The 14,505-nt window shown below is 40.6% G+C and overlaps 1 protein-coding gene across 1 annotated transcript in view; it reads right to left on the reverse strand.

The window, feature by feature from the left end:
- The window catches only part of plekhh1 (pleckstrin homology domain containing, family H (with MyTH4 domain) member 1), a 51,663-nt gene extending 51,643 nt beyond the window's left edge, over window positions 1–20 (reverse strand). Inside the window, exon 1 of the mRNA XM_032500797.1 lies at window positions 10–20. The gene's annotated coding sequence lies outside the window, so the exon portion shown is untranslated. The remainder of the gene's footprint in view (window positions 1–9) is intronic.
- Window positions 21–14,505: the final 14,485 nt, after the last annotated feature.

Raw genomic sequence — 14,505 nt, forward strand, 5'->3', positions numbered from 1 at the left:
CACAAAAACAGTAGGCTACCACATTTTGTTTCTATTTTATATTCTTTTAGCCTACTTAGTCTTCATATTATGAACTTTTACCATTACTCAATCTTTTGCACATTCCTGTGTTTCTTCCACTTAAAAAAGACTAATTTCAATAATTATTATTTAATAAGAATTAACTCTTTAACAAGTCACCCATGCTAGTAACATCTCTTTACACTGATACCTATAGCTAGTTACCTAGCATGTAAGGATGCTAAGCCTTGCCTGCGGTTCTGTGAAGATGCCTCAGACACAGCAGGGCTTAAAGCTAAATGCTAACATGTTCACAATGGCAATGCTAACAAACTGATGAAGCAGGTAACATTACAATGTTTAATATTGTATGTTCACCATCTTAGTTAGTCTGTTAGCATGCTAACATTGGCTTTTTAGCAGCAGCAAACAAAGTAACGTTACAATGCGGCTGAGGCTGATGATAATGTAATTGGCAAGTGACATTAATTATGCTATAAGAACTAGACAAATTTAAATTTGATAATGCTAAATTGACAATTAGCCTGCATCATCAATGCCAGAAACATATTTGGAATGACAACATACTTATGTTTAGCTAATGTTCACCTTCTTAGTTTAGCGTGTTAGCATTTGTTATTTGTTAAACCATAGGTTGCAACTGCTACAACTAAGATGGGGAGATCATTAGTTTTTTGGTCACAATGATTTTTACAGATACAATTTTAAGTTTGACCTGATGATGACGCTAAAAGTCATGGACTCACCAAAATTATAATAATTAATTTTAAGGGGGAAATACATCTGGGTACCAAATATTACGATAATACATCCAATACATTTGATGAGACGTTTCACTCAATAAGTAAATGCCTTTAGGCTCTTTAGTAAATGCCAAAGGATTGCCAAAGTTACTAGGATACATCATCTGAAAACTACAAATGTCTGTATAACTTTTCATGGCTATCTATCCGATAGTTTTTGAGATATTTCCATTCAAACCAAAGTTAGCATCCCACTAGCATGTCTTAAAACATACTCCTTGGCCCTCAAAATGCAAAATCTATGAATAAGCAAGTGAAGTAACAACAAGAACATTTCTGAGTAAAGGGGGTCTTTAAGTCATTTGAAGCAGTCTGTATATTACCTCTGATTAAAAATCAAGACCACCATGAGGGAGCACTGAGAAGTCCAACTTTAAGGTTTTAAGTAGCCTAATTACAGTATGTTTGTTTATTGGCGAGGCTTGCAGGGTAGGCTTTACTGGAATCAAAAGTTGTTAAACCACTGCGTGGAGATTTGCAACTGTAATGAATCATTATCTGGGTGGTAAAAGAATTGTGAGGGGGTAATTTGGGACCACACCGACAAAATACAAGTGCGCTGAGATCTCCAACTGTTGGCCTTCATTCTTCATTCTAAATCTCACAAGGATTCATTGAAATGGTCATAACTAGTTCCCAGTCAAGCTGTTTTAACCAGCGATGTAGTTTAGAAACAAATGGGGTCTAATCAGGAAGGCAGACTTGTGGCCCTGGTGGGAAGATCGGTTTCCTCTCTGTAGCATATCTCCATCTGGAACATTTTATGTCTGTCTGAGCATTTGAATTGTTGCATGCAAAAATAAATAATTCACATTAGTTACTAGCTTACTTTTACATATCATCAGGCATACAACAGACCTACAACAGAGTGTCTCTCACAAGAAAAGAACGTTTCAAATCTAATTATAATATAGCCTGAAATGGAACCATGGCATGATTTCTTTCTTTTTTTGCGTGTTAATGTAACAAGCATGCGGTGGTGTGACACGCCCTTCTGCGTCCACTGACTGAAGTAGTGTGTTACAAATACAGAGTGCAGGCATAAAGACAGAATCAGACAGAGACAGAGAACACACAATTAACTGCAATTATTCCTCTCAGCTGACAGTCTGTGAAAAAAGGGGACCAGGATGTTGTTTGATATGAAACCAGCATTACATGTTCACAAAAAGCACTTCAGCAACACAAATACTCCCACTCCAAAGGGCATCTATGTATTTCTATAGTACACTGACAACAAGAGTCTACTAACATGATCCTTGGATAGTCCTATTTCTCGAGTTGGAAAGTTGTGTTGTATTTTATTGCTAACAGTGTTAGCATCTGAATGATGAGTTGGTGTGAAGATCCATGTTGCTGAACAGTTTAAAGCTTTATATTGGGGATTTTGTCCCAGACTTGTTGCTGCACCAGCACCAGTATTCCCTAAAAAAAAAACTCAAGTTTTTAGGGACTACTTTAGGGAATACCCACTCAAGTATTGCTTTAATTGACTTGTTGTTATCAGGGCTTATGCGAATCATAACTTTTTAAAATAACAGTTACAACCTTACACCATTTTACAAATGACGTGAGCAAAAAAATTACATACAATATGTTATTTAATGTGTTAATTAACCCAACATTTACTTTTCTCCACCATGTTTCTGTGTAATATGACGTCTATTTGGCAAGTTGTGTAACAACATTTTCACTGACTTTCAGAGCTGTCCTTTCCACTTGAAGGTGGCGTTCACGTGAATATTCCCAGTCGGAAACAAATTTGCCGATTTTTTCGACGTAACAGGATTGCGGCACACAGCCTTGCTAGCAGCTCAAGGTGTTTTGAGCTAAATGCAAACATCAGCATGGCAACATACTCCCGATGATGCTCAATGCTAACATGCTAATGTTTAGCAGTTATAATGTTTACCATGTACACCATATAAGTTTAGCGTGTCAGCATGCTAACATTTACTAATTAGCACTAAATAAAAGGTGCAGCTATTTGGTCATTAACCAGTGTCGGACAAACTGATGTTGGTAGCATGGCTAAAATGGGTTGACCCACATCTTGTTCAAGCTGTATTTGTGTATCATTCATAGCTCCTATTATACCCTGCTTGGACAATAAGTGAAGTGCCACTTAGGCTAGACAACTTGAGTGCCAATTCAATACTATTTAGTAACTTTATTTCACCATTAACTTTAAAGTAAAAAAGTAGGTGTGATTTGAGTGGGGACTTGAGTGTTGTTTGTCCATTGACAGCACTGATATAGCCCTGGATGCCCGCTCAAAACTAGCAGAGTACCAAATTTACTCTAATGGGTGTGGAGCTCTTGGGAACACTGTACAATGCTGATAAAATATACTCTCTGCCGTGTGTATCAAAAATGTTCAGATAGGATTAACTACAACTTTTAAGGGAAAATACTTCCAAATTCTATACAGGAAAAGATCCATTCTGGAAGTGCGAGGTGTGTATTTACAGCAGGGAATTTGTCGTTATAGCTTCGGAGGCTAAAGGCTCTGCCTTGTGTTGCACAATAAGTCAGTGCCTCAGTGCTCTCAGTCAAAACAACTGGTGTCAGGCCTACATGGTTTACATGCCTATTCTCGGGCACGGCTGCCAATTCAGCGAGGGGGAGGCAGGACAGCAGAGAGGGAGCTTAAGGCCAGTTTCACCAAGTGTTTGCAGATTATTGTGTCTTCTAACAGCTATTTAACCTCCAGAGCCGTGTGATGACCCAGACTATGACCAGGTCACTCAGCGGAGATGGGAGACCCACCTGACCCCAATCAAAAAGGGGTGGCAGTAGCTCAGTCCGTAGGGAGTTGGGTTAGGAACCGGACTGATGGATGGAGAGGTGCCAATTAGCCTCCTGGGCACTGCCAAGGTGCTCTTGAGCAAGGCACCAAACCCCCCTACAGCTCGGGGTGCCTATCCAGCAGTTGCAGCCCCCTCACTCTGACATCTCTCTATCATGCATGTATAGGACCTGAGCCTGTGTGTATTTCAGGCCTGTGTGTAGTATGTTCTTACAACAAAGTGAAAATTTTTTAATTTTTATTGGAGACCAATAAAAAGTAAATAACAATGGATAACAGTGTATTCAGATATCAGGTGAGGAAAGATGCTCATTTGGTGACTGAAACTGTTTATATATCTACAAATCCAATGAAAACACCAAAACCAGCAATTCATTCTACAGGTATTTTCTTTGTATCCAAAGCCTGATACAGCTAATTTCCCTCCTTTGGTTATCATCTAAAAACCATTATGATGAGCAGGTCACAGGTTGTAGATGCCACACACTGTCATGCTGTAAGTACTCATTAGCACGCCAAAATCGTGACTGGAAATAGTAAACAAATGCACGTTTACTTGTAGGAGCATCGGTTGCTAAAAACTTCAGTTCCCAGCTGCTTTAGAAACTAAGTTTCTAAACTAAGTGAGTTTATTTAAAATTTGAGGATGTCGGGCCCCCGGATAGCTAAGTTGTTAAAGCGGGCGCCCATATTTGGAGGTTTACTCCTCAAGGCAGCGGGCGCAGGTTTGACTTCGACCTGTGCCCCCCCCCCCCCCCCCCCCCCCTTTCACTTCAGCTGTCCTGTCCACAAAGCCCTAAAAATGGCCACATAAATAATCTTAAAAACAAAAATTTGAGTATGTCTTTGTGACCTGTATTAAACATTCACATCTTAGTAGGACCAAATTGTATTGTTGATTTTGGTCTTTTGGGATTTTGATAAAAACAGTAGAATATTGTCAGCTGTATCTTTGAACTGTTCTTTTGAGTACTACTTTGTAACATGTAGTTACACATACAACTCTTTCTCAGTCAGTTAAGTTGCTTCTTCTTTTTTTAGATTAAAGTAACAAATTAGACAGAAATCCATCTTTGATCCATATCTGTGACTCTATGTCCTGAGGTTTCCTGTTGTATGTCAGGTAACAGACTGAACCATTATATAGTTACACACATACAGTCCATCAGATTAATAAGACAAGTCTTCTTCGTTGACAGGAGTGAGACGACGGGACAGAGGGTACACACACTGACATAGATTTTTCCGGACTGTTTAGATCAACACACCACAATAAAACAAGGAAAATCTGCTTTCAGTTTTCACTTACTTCACATCCAAATGAAACGGACTGCAGGAAAATCTCAACATGGGCTCACTCATTCCACTTCCATTTTAAAGCCATCATTTTAGCAAACACAGCTGTGGAAAGTGCTTTTTATGATGACTTTGCATGCATTTTTTTTATTTGACCAAAGCTGTTTTTATTTGATCTATGTTCTTTTTTTTATGTGTTTACTTTATTTTCTTGAATTGTGCATATTTTCAGTACTTTGAGTTTTAATTGACCTTGTACATAAAAAAGAAGGCTCCCACAACATAAATAAAAACTACTGAATTCAGACGTCGAAGGTCGGTTGACTGACTACTGACCAATCTTGTACAAAAACACTAACACTGGTAAGATGCTTCTCTGCGACTGTTTGTGTTCGGACACTTGTCTTACCTCTCACAACAGCACTGGACCAGATCATCACCCCTTTCTTCTCCCATGTTGACTGCCTATTTATCCACTGGAGATTTTGTTAGGCTAACAAATAGGTCTCCTTTTCCCTCTCTGATGTCCTTTGAGCATTTTATTGCCATTTGGCCAGCCACGCTGGAACCACAGAGGGAGTGGAGCATGATGGAAACTCCATATAAAAAGAAAATAAACCAAACTCGCTTTAACAGCAACATTGTGAGAGAGAGGACAGCCCCGAGGATGAGAGATGCAAAGGATAACACGTTTGACACTGAGGGGAGGTGGTGAACATACATTATGAGTTTTTATGGTGGAAAAAAACTCTCACCATTTCATTTTTCACCCCCTGTGATAACAAGACTGTTAACTCCTCTCCCCTTTGCCTCTTTATCCTCTGTATTTCTTCCTCAACAGTGAGCTTCCTCCTCACTCTGTGTGTGGTCTACTTGATGAGCTGGAGTGTGGCTTCCAAGTTAACAAAAGCTAGTGTTGCAGGTAGGGGTCATCTCGCTTTTGGCCACTGCTGCGAAAGGAAAAAGGAGAACAACATTCCACTCCAACATCACACTGTAAAAATCACTGAATTTCTGGCTCTTTAGCTGCTAAAGGCTCCGCTATGTCCCCCAGCTAGTCTCTAACTGTGTCTGTCGGCTTCTTGGTGCTGAACAGGTGGTGTACAGTGGGTTTTTAGAGCTTTTTCTCTGAAAACACCTGCCGGCTGCAGCTGATAACAACGCTGTGAAAGTGAGAGTGATCCAAAACCGTAAAGTTGCAGCTGGACAGCATAAAAATGTGCTAAAACTCAATATAAAGCTCCGCAAAGCCAAGGGCAGCAGCAGATTCAGGTGATAATTCTCTGTAGGTTCATATGAGCAACCCCTTTCATATTCACTCATTATTTTCACATTGTCATATACTTTAAGGTGGAACTTGAGCTTGTTGTGTCTAACTGGGTCACAATAACCATATTTTAGTAATAAAAAAACACTAACTAACTAACACTGGCTCAAAACAACCCGGCAGTGCTGTGTAAAGTCAACCCAAATTATGTGCTTTATTAACCCAAACTGGGTCCATTTTGAGCCCAATGATTTTTCAGTGTGAATACTGGCCATGTGTAATAGACGTAAAAGCAGGGTTGGGCATGCATTGTGCGTACTATCAACATCATCGGCAGATAGTGGAAAATGCAATGCTGAGTGAGATGTAAAGCAGTGTGCCTGGTGACAGTGGATTTGGAGACAGACAGTGTGATCGTGGTCAGACAGTGATCCTTAAATCACAGGTCCAGGGAGTGATGACTGTTTAGCCACTTCACAATAACACTAATTTCATAAAGCTGCACATGGAGCTGGATGCATCATGTGTGTATCTCTAAAAGACATAAGTAGGACTGCAGTGTGTAAACAGTAAGCCTGTGTCTGTGTGCAGGATGGAGCCCTGTAAAGATCTGAATTACATCTTGCGGTCATGCGTCGCAGCGATTTACCATAGGTGATCCAGCCAGAGTGTTCGCAAATCGCAGCCAATCCGCAAACCAGCAGACCACAATTGTTGAATATACTTTTCCACCCTGACTAAAGCTGTGAAACTAGCCACGTTCACGTCCTGTGGTTGCAAATTCACAGCACTAGTCAAAAAAGATTTCACTCCGACAAGCCCCTAGTGTCATATCTGATACTTTAAAAGCTATATCCTCTTATTGGATTATGAAATTGGGAGTTTGACTTTCCTTTATGAAAACATACATGTGCACCAGAGGAGAAGAGTTCAGTGTTGATGCAGAGGAGCATTTAGAGGTGGGACCTTCTGACCTTGCAGCCATGGGATGGGCTCATTTACAAAAGAAAAAGAAACATGCATCCTTGACTGGAAGGGGAAGAAGAGCAGACGTAGCACACCAAACCAAAACAGAATGAGGGAGAGTGAGTGGAAACGTCCGCTTGCACACACTGCAGTCATCGAGGGGCTCTCCATCCATCATAGCGATTCCCACAGACAAAACAGTCAACACCGAGGACAGACAAGATCGGCCCGGGCACAATACACTCTCTGTTCACAGTGGGAAATCTTGAATCAAGTGGAAAAGAGCGCGAGGAGACGAAGAATGATGGAGTGAGAGATAGAACAAGAGTGCAATGCCAGATAGTGTTCATAATAAGCATTTAGAAATTTGGATAAAAAAAGCCACAGTTAAACAGGGTGGAGGTAGAAAAGCAGGGCGTTTTGCAAACAGAGGATGAGGCAATGTCACATGATCTGTTGAAGCCCTACGGATGGGGAACTGTGAAAGCTTGGGGACAATGGAGAGTATGAGAGCATGAAATGGAGAAAACCCAGCATTGTAAACTGTGACTCTCCAGCCTGAAGGCTTCGCTCCTCTGGGGAGATTTTGGCTGCAGTCCTGCCCTGCAACTGGCCCATTGTCAGCAGCCACAGAGTGAGAGTGTTTTGCATGAAGAGATGATAAGATCCAGCTGATAAGCGTCTCGTTTGACACAAGCAGACAGGAAGCGAGCGCCGTGTGCCATCATTTTAAAGGAAAGCAGAAACAAGAAGTCAAAGTTGATAACATTTAAATCAATAATGATCTATTTTGTCAAAACTGATGCAATGCTAAGCACCAACTTATTGTTGATGCTGCTTAAAGGTGGAGCTGGTTTTAACTACTTTATTTACAGGGGTTGGGCCCATCCAAAGGGTCACAAGATAAATCTGGGAATCGGGCAGGAAAGAAGAAAAAACAAAGTTGTGCTGCACAAATTCCTATTCACTTTTGGGATGTTTCTCTAATGTTTCATTTTTTGTGGAATATTGGATAATTTGGGCCTCAAACTGTTATTGAAGTGCTCATTTTATGCTTTTTGGTTTTTTCCCCTTTCCTTTATTGTGTTATATTTTGTTTTTGTGCACATTATATAGGGTTACAAAGTGAAAAAACCCAAAGTCCCCCCCAAAGGGACTTACCATCTCCAACAGGAAACAGTGTTCACCAACTGCTCCAAACATCTCTGTTGTAGTCCAGCCTTTACTTCCGTGACGAACATGCGTCACTTTGTAACACACGTTATAATGCTCACCTAGCTGCTAGTGTGGCACGAGCTCATACTCTGCTTCTTTATGGCTAGTAGTCCTTCCCTTGGTACTGCGTGTGTGCGACTCCCAACAAAGATGGAACAGAAGTGAGATGCCTTACTCTGTAGCTAAAACAGAGAGCTCAACACATAGGGTGAAAAGAGGAGCTGCAGCAGTGTGCAGTTTAACACAAAATTACACCACACTATTATTTGAAAATTACACCATGTAAACCTATTCTGATATAACCTCTAAATACAATTGTGAACCAGAAATATGCATAATATGAGCACTTTAAAAGAATAGTTTGACGCTTTCTGATGGAGCATAGGTTGAGATGCTGGAAACAGGGAAACAGCTAGTCTGGCCCAGTCCTAAGGTAATAAAATTCACCTACCAGCACCTCTAAAGCTCACAAATTAACATGTTATACCTTGTTTTGTGTAATCCAAACAAAAACCTGAAGTGTAAAATTGGCAACATGTTGATTTATGGGGGGTTATGTGCCTGATTATTTCTCGGCTGGACACAGTAAGCTGTTCGCTGGTTGCCTTATTCACTGTATAAAAATAGTCAAATCACCACTCTTGAACTGGTAATTTTTAGTTTTTACACTTAACACTGAGGTCTGGAGATGCAAAACGGACAAGTTTCCTATGCTGGTCCTCTGGGGATGCCTGTGTGAATACATCTGTTGTTGGTGCTGAGTAGCGCAAAGTGAGAAGGGATGGTGTGAAGTCCTTACTAACCTTAATACAACCTACGAACACACACTGCTTTGCTGGTGCATGTTCCACCTGTTGAAACCATGACATCTTTTTACCCCCAGAAGAAGAGATAGAAGAGTGTGAATGCCACACAAAGGGATTAACACTGACACATCCTTGTTTTCTCAAGGGACACCTACCACACCACACACAGGCTAACACTTGATGCGACAAGAAAACATCCCATGTACACAGTCATTTAGCAGAAAGGAGTCAAGTAACAAAGTTTAAAGAGCGCCATCTTTGCTACACATTCCCAGATGCCGTGGCTGCAGACTGCCGTGTTGACAGAGCAGAAAACAGGTAAAGTTGACCTGAAGGGAAACTGTTAAGCACATCCCCAAACCAGACGTTTATGAAGCTATAAATCCCTCGGTCAGTCGGCGCTGAGAGGTGTTTGTTATCTGCCAGCCGGTTTCTGCAGAGGAGCAGAGGAGACACTGAGGGCGGCTTTGTGTAAACAGATACCAAGCTGGCTTTGTTGTTAAAGAGAACTACCAGAGGTCCACACAGGACTTCAAGGGACAAGGAACAACACAGAGAGAGCTGTGATAGGCTTGTAAAGCTAAACCACCATGCACTCTTTCATAGCCCGCTGCACCCTGCTCATGCCAGCTCACCATATACTGTAGACATGCGTTAATGCAAATACTGTCTCTTATGGGCCACCGTAGCCGACTCACAGACCTTGTGACCAGAGAAAACAACTCTTTAGTTTATGATTTGAAAGGAAGCTCATTGTGATGATGGAGACTACAGAGTCTACAGCCATGTAAGCCGCTCTGTGACTAAATGCTAACATGCATACAGAATGTGCTCACAGTGACAACAGCAGCATGCAGATGTTACAATAGCGTAAGCAGGTATAATGTTTACCATGTTCCCCGTCTTAGTGTAGATGTCACAGAAGCATGGTAACGTTTGCTAATTAGCACTAAAGACAGCGTACAGCTGAGGCTAATGTCATTATTTTTGCAGCCATTTAGTAATGCTGTAATTTAAAGTATTGGAGAAATTGAGATTTTAACCTGATGGTGGTGCTAGATGAAACCTCAAAGGATCACCACAGTCATTAGGTTTCATCACATGGAAACCATGAATGTGTGTGCCAAACTTCATGTCAATCTATCAAATAGCTGCTGTTGATATCATTCAGTCTGGATGATCAAAGTGGTGGACATACTGACAGACAGACAGGAAAGAAATTCGACAGCAAATGTGTTCTCTTGATAGAAACACGATGGGACACACAACATTTAGCAGTCTTGTAAAAGTGCAAGGGCCAAACAAACACAATCAGTAACTGTATGAATGACTAATTATATGCAATGATGTAGTTATCATATGTGAAACCTTACATGCATGAAGCTGAGTGCGGATCCTTATTTACTGTAGAACAGCTAATATGAAAACCATGAGTTCCATATCCTGATGGTGTTGCATCTTCTTTGTCCGGCAAAAATGTGAGAAATATGAATCAGGTGTGGTGAGAAGAACAATACACACATTGACCCTGATCCCAGCTGGCCTTTCTTTTCATACGTCGGCTCCTTTTTGTCACAGTAAGCGGGGAGCTGACATCATCCACATGTAGTCAATGAGTCTGAGAGCATTTGGCTGCAGAGAGGGAGAAAAGGAAAGAGAGAGAGAGAGAAAAGTGGCTAAGTGGGAGGAGGTGACAAAGGAAGACAGATGAGTGAGGAGAAAGGACTGAGGGAGGCAGGAAGGCAGTTTTCATAAAGGGAGAAAAAAACAGAGGGTGTAGGTTGGGGGGGGTGATGGTTTTAACAGACTCAGACAGAAGCAGACAGCAGTATAGAGAGAGGGAAAACAGCTCTGCTACACCACTCAAGAAGCAGACCATATGGTTTGTTTGCCTGCCTGTGTGGTATTGTCTGTCCATGTGCAACTTTAGCAACGCTGACAGTAAAAGAGAATTAAAGAGACAGATAAAAAAAAGGATAACAGAGGGAAGGCAAGTGTGACTGAAAGAAAGAGGGAGAAAGAGGAAGGTATGGCTCAAACTTGAATGTTTCAGTGGCATGCTGTCCTCTGCTGGACAGTAAAGGTACTGTCCTCTATGTCCAGTCTTACGTTTATCTTTATCACAAGAGGCCGCCAGAACTAAAGCCTCAGTAACACCACGGAAGACTCAATAGTATAAAAGGTTCTGGAATAAATCAACGCATAGATTATCTCTAAATTGATTTTGAGGCTGAAAATCTGTGAATCTCTCCTATTTCTCTCTCCTGCCAGAATGTGTATGCTGTTCAAGTGGAAGCATTGCTGATGGATATGGAAATTAAGTTAAAGAGGTTCAGATGTGAAAAGTAACCAAGCACTGTACCTAATTTTACATTTCTGAGGGAAATATGTACTTTGTACTCCACTAAAATCGGCCCCACCTTTGTCAGCTGCCACATTACTGTGAGGTACACATTAATGCATCAATAATCCAATATTATAATATACATTATTCTGAAAATGGCCGTATTGAATGATGAGCACTTTTACTTTTGGTACTTCAAAGTGCTCATATTATGCTGATTTTCAGGTTCCTAATTGTATTTAGAGGTTATATCAGAATAGGTTTGTTATACTACACACTGCTGCAGCTCCTCTTTTCACCCTGTGTGTTGAGCTCTCTGTTTTAGGTACGGAGTCAAGCAGCTCACTTCTGTTACGTCTTTGTTGGGAGTTGCACATGCACAGTACATAGGTATGGACTACTAGCCAGTCAGGAGCAGAGAATGAGGGCATGCCACGCTAGCAGCTAGGTGAGCATTATAACGTGTGTTACAAAGTGACGCACGCTTCTCTCTGAAGTAAAGGCTGGACTACAACAGAGATGTTTGGAGCAGTTGGTGAACAGTGTTTCCTGTTGGAGATGGTAAATCCCTTTGGGGGGGACTTTGGGCTTTTTCACTTTGTAAACCTATAACATGCACAAAAAAGATATATAATCTAATCCAATCCAATCCAATCCACTTTATTTATATAGCACGATTTTAACAAACACAAGGTTTCCAAAGTGCTGCACAAAATGATAATACAGAATAAATAGATAACACAATAAAAGCACAAATATAATAAGGTATAATAAAATAAAAACAATAAAATAACACAATAAAGGCAATGGGAAAAGCTAAAAAGCATAAAATGAGCACTTTAATAACTGTTTGTCCAATATTCCACAAACAAATGGAACATTAAATGTCCCAAAAGTGAATACAAATTTTTGCAGCACCACTTTGTTTTTTCTTCTTTCCTTTCCTACAACATGCATAAAAAAGATATATAACACAAAAAGGAAAGGGAAAGAGCCAAAAAGAATAATTTGAGCACATTAAGTAAAGTTTGTACACATTGAATGCAGGACTTTTACTTACTAACAGAGTATTTCTCACTGTGGTATTGCTACTTTTACTTAAAGCGCTTCTTCCACCACTGAAGAAGTCACGTATTAGATCCAAACAGAGGTTACATTCTGTACTCCATCAAGGGAATGATTATGCTTATTGTTGATTTTCTTTTCAAAATATGAGATAAGGGGGAAATAGGTCTCAGATGTTATGCATTCTTATGTTGTCATACAAAGACCTTAAAGTATGTTTGATTTGTCCTATTGCATTCTAGCTCATATGTATCTTCTACTTTATTTAGTCTGACTCTTTTGAAAATCCTATTCATGTGTCTTTATTCTGTGTTTCCTTTATGCTTTTCTGTCTCATGTAAAGAACTTTGAATTGCTTTTTTGTTAAACGGTGCTTTAGAAATAAATGAATGTTTCTCACCAGGTTTCTTCAGGGGTGTCAGGCTAGGGGTGGAAGGGGGACTGAGTACCCAGGGCCCCTCAGGTGAAGAAAAAAACATGCTAGAATGAATAGCTGTGGTTGTGGTGTGGGGCCCATGGAGAACGCCTTTCTACAGGGACCAGTTTTTTGTGCTACACCCCTGAGTTTCTTGATTTAACAGAAATTCATTTGTGAATATGCACCACGTAAGCACAAATTAAACTGAAATAACAAAGGCCTTAAAACAAGAAAAGATAATGATTAATGTGACCTTTGGTTTATATTCTGCTTTAGTCTTGCATTCAGTATTAAAGAAACACATTTTGTTTTCATATTTCCATCCAGAGCCACAGAAGACACTTTCTCAGGCAGAGTAGTACTTGCCAAGACCAGAAAACTGATTCTGATGTGTAAAATCCGCAGAGTTCCCATTTAAAACACAGAGCAGCCAGCCAATTTAACCAACCAGGGGGCTATATGTCGGTGTTGCCTATGTTGTTAGGGGTGCATACAGTATTAACCAGCTAATAGGGGAGATGCAGATGTATTAGATGTGTATTCCCACCACAATTGTTTGTCATCTTCCTGAATGGCTCATATTAAATCAATTCAAACAAATTGCATTGTTTTTGTCTTGGACTCTGTTGCTGAGTTTGACGTGTTTTTTTGTCCTCTTCTAACTAACCAGCTTAATCTGTCTGACTAATCAATGTCCCTTGACACTTGGGAGGACTTGGGAGGACTTGGGAAGACTTGGGAGTATCTTGCATGTTTAAAAATTGCTATAATTGGATTTTCTTTCTTTCTTTTTAAATTGTCAATCCGAAACACGCTGCATCATGTTTTCCACATGCTGGATATTTTATTTAAATAGAGTTTTTATTGGTAACATGCTGGATATGTTGTGTTGGAATAGAACTTGTGTTTTCCCTCAGTTTACATGAGTAAATGGAAAGACTTTTTGTTTAAGGCCATCTCTGTGCATCTTATGTAGACTGCAGATGCTTTTTGGCGTGCAAAGTTATTGCTCAATGTGGCACTTCCAAGTGAGCAATATGTTATGCAGCTGACAAACACAACAGTTTTGTTAATGACCAAATGCTCTGCTCTTTGAAGGCTTTGGCTGTACACACATATAACAATAGCCTAAATAACACCAGACTCTTGAAACAATCAGCGCCCCTTCTGCTGCACCCCTCCTCCATTTTTTTGAAAACGCTCTTGATCCTTTTTTTTTTTTTCAAACTACTCATCACACTTGCAGCAACAGACGCTTCCATAACTAAAACTCACTGACACAGTCAATTTGTCCAGTGCTTGTCAGTTTTTGTCTTTAATCTAGCCCCCCCCCCCCCCCCCCCCCCCCCCAGCCAACGTCTGAACCTCCACCTCCTGAAAGAAGCAGTGTGGAAAGTACTTGTGTAAGACAGTCCGAGGGGATACGTTAGGGGGTTGTTAAGCAGTTACACAGGACAGAACGCGTCCTTCAAGTATGATCCCCGCCGCGGCAGAA

Source organism: Etheostoma spectabile, chromosome 20, assembly GCF_008692095.1.
Source record: "Etheostoma spectabile isolate EspeVRDwgs_2016 chromosome 20, UIUC_Espe_1.0, whole genome shotgun sequence".
NCBI lineage: Eukaryota > Metazoa > Chordata > Actinopteri > Perciformes > Percidae > Etheostoma > Etheostoma spectabile.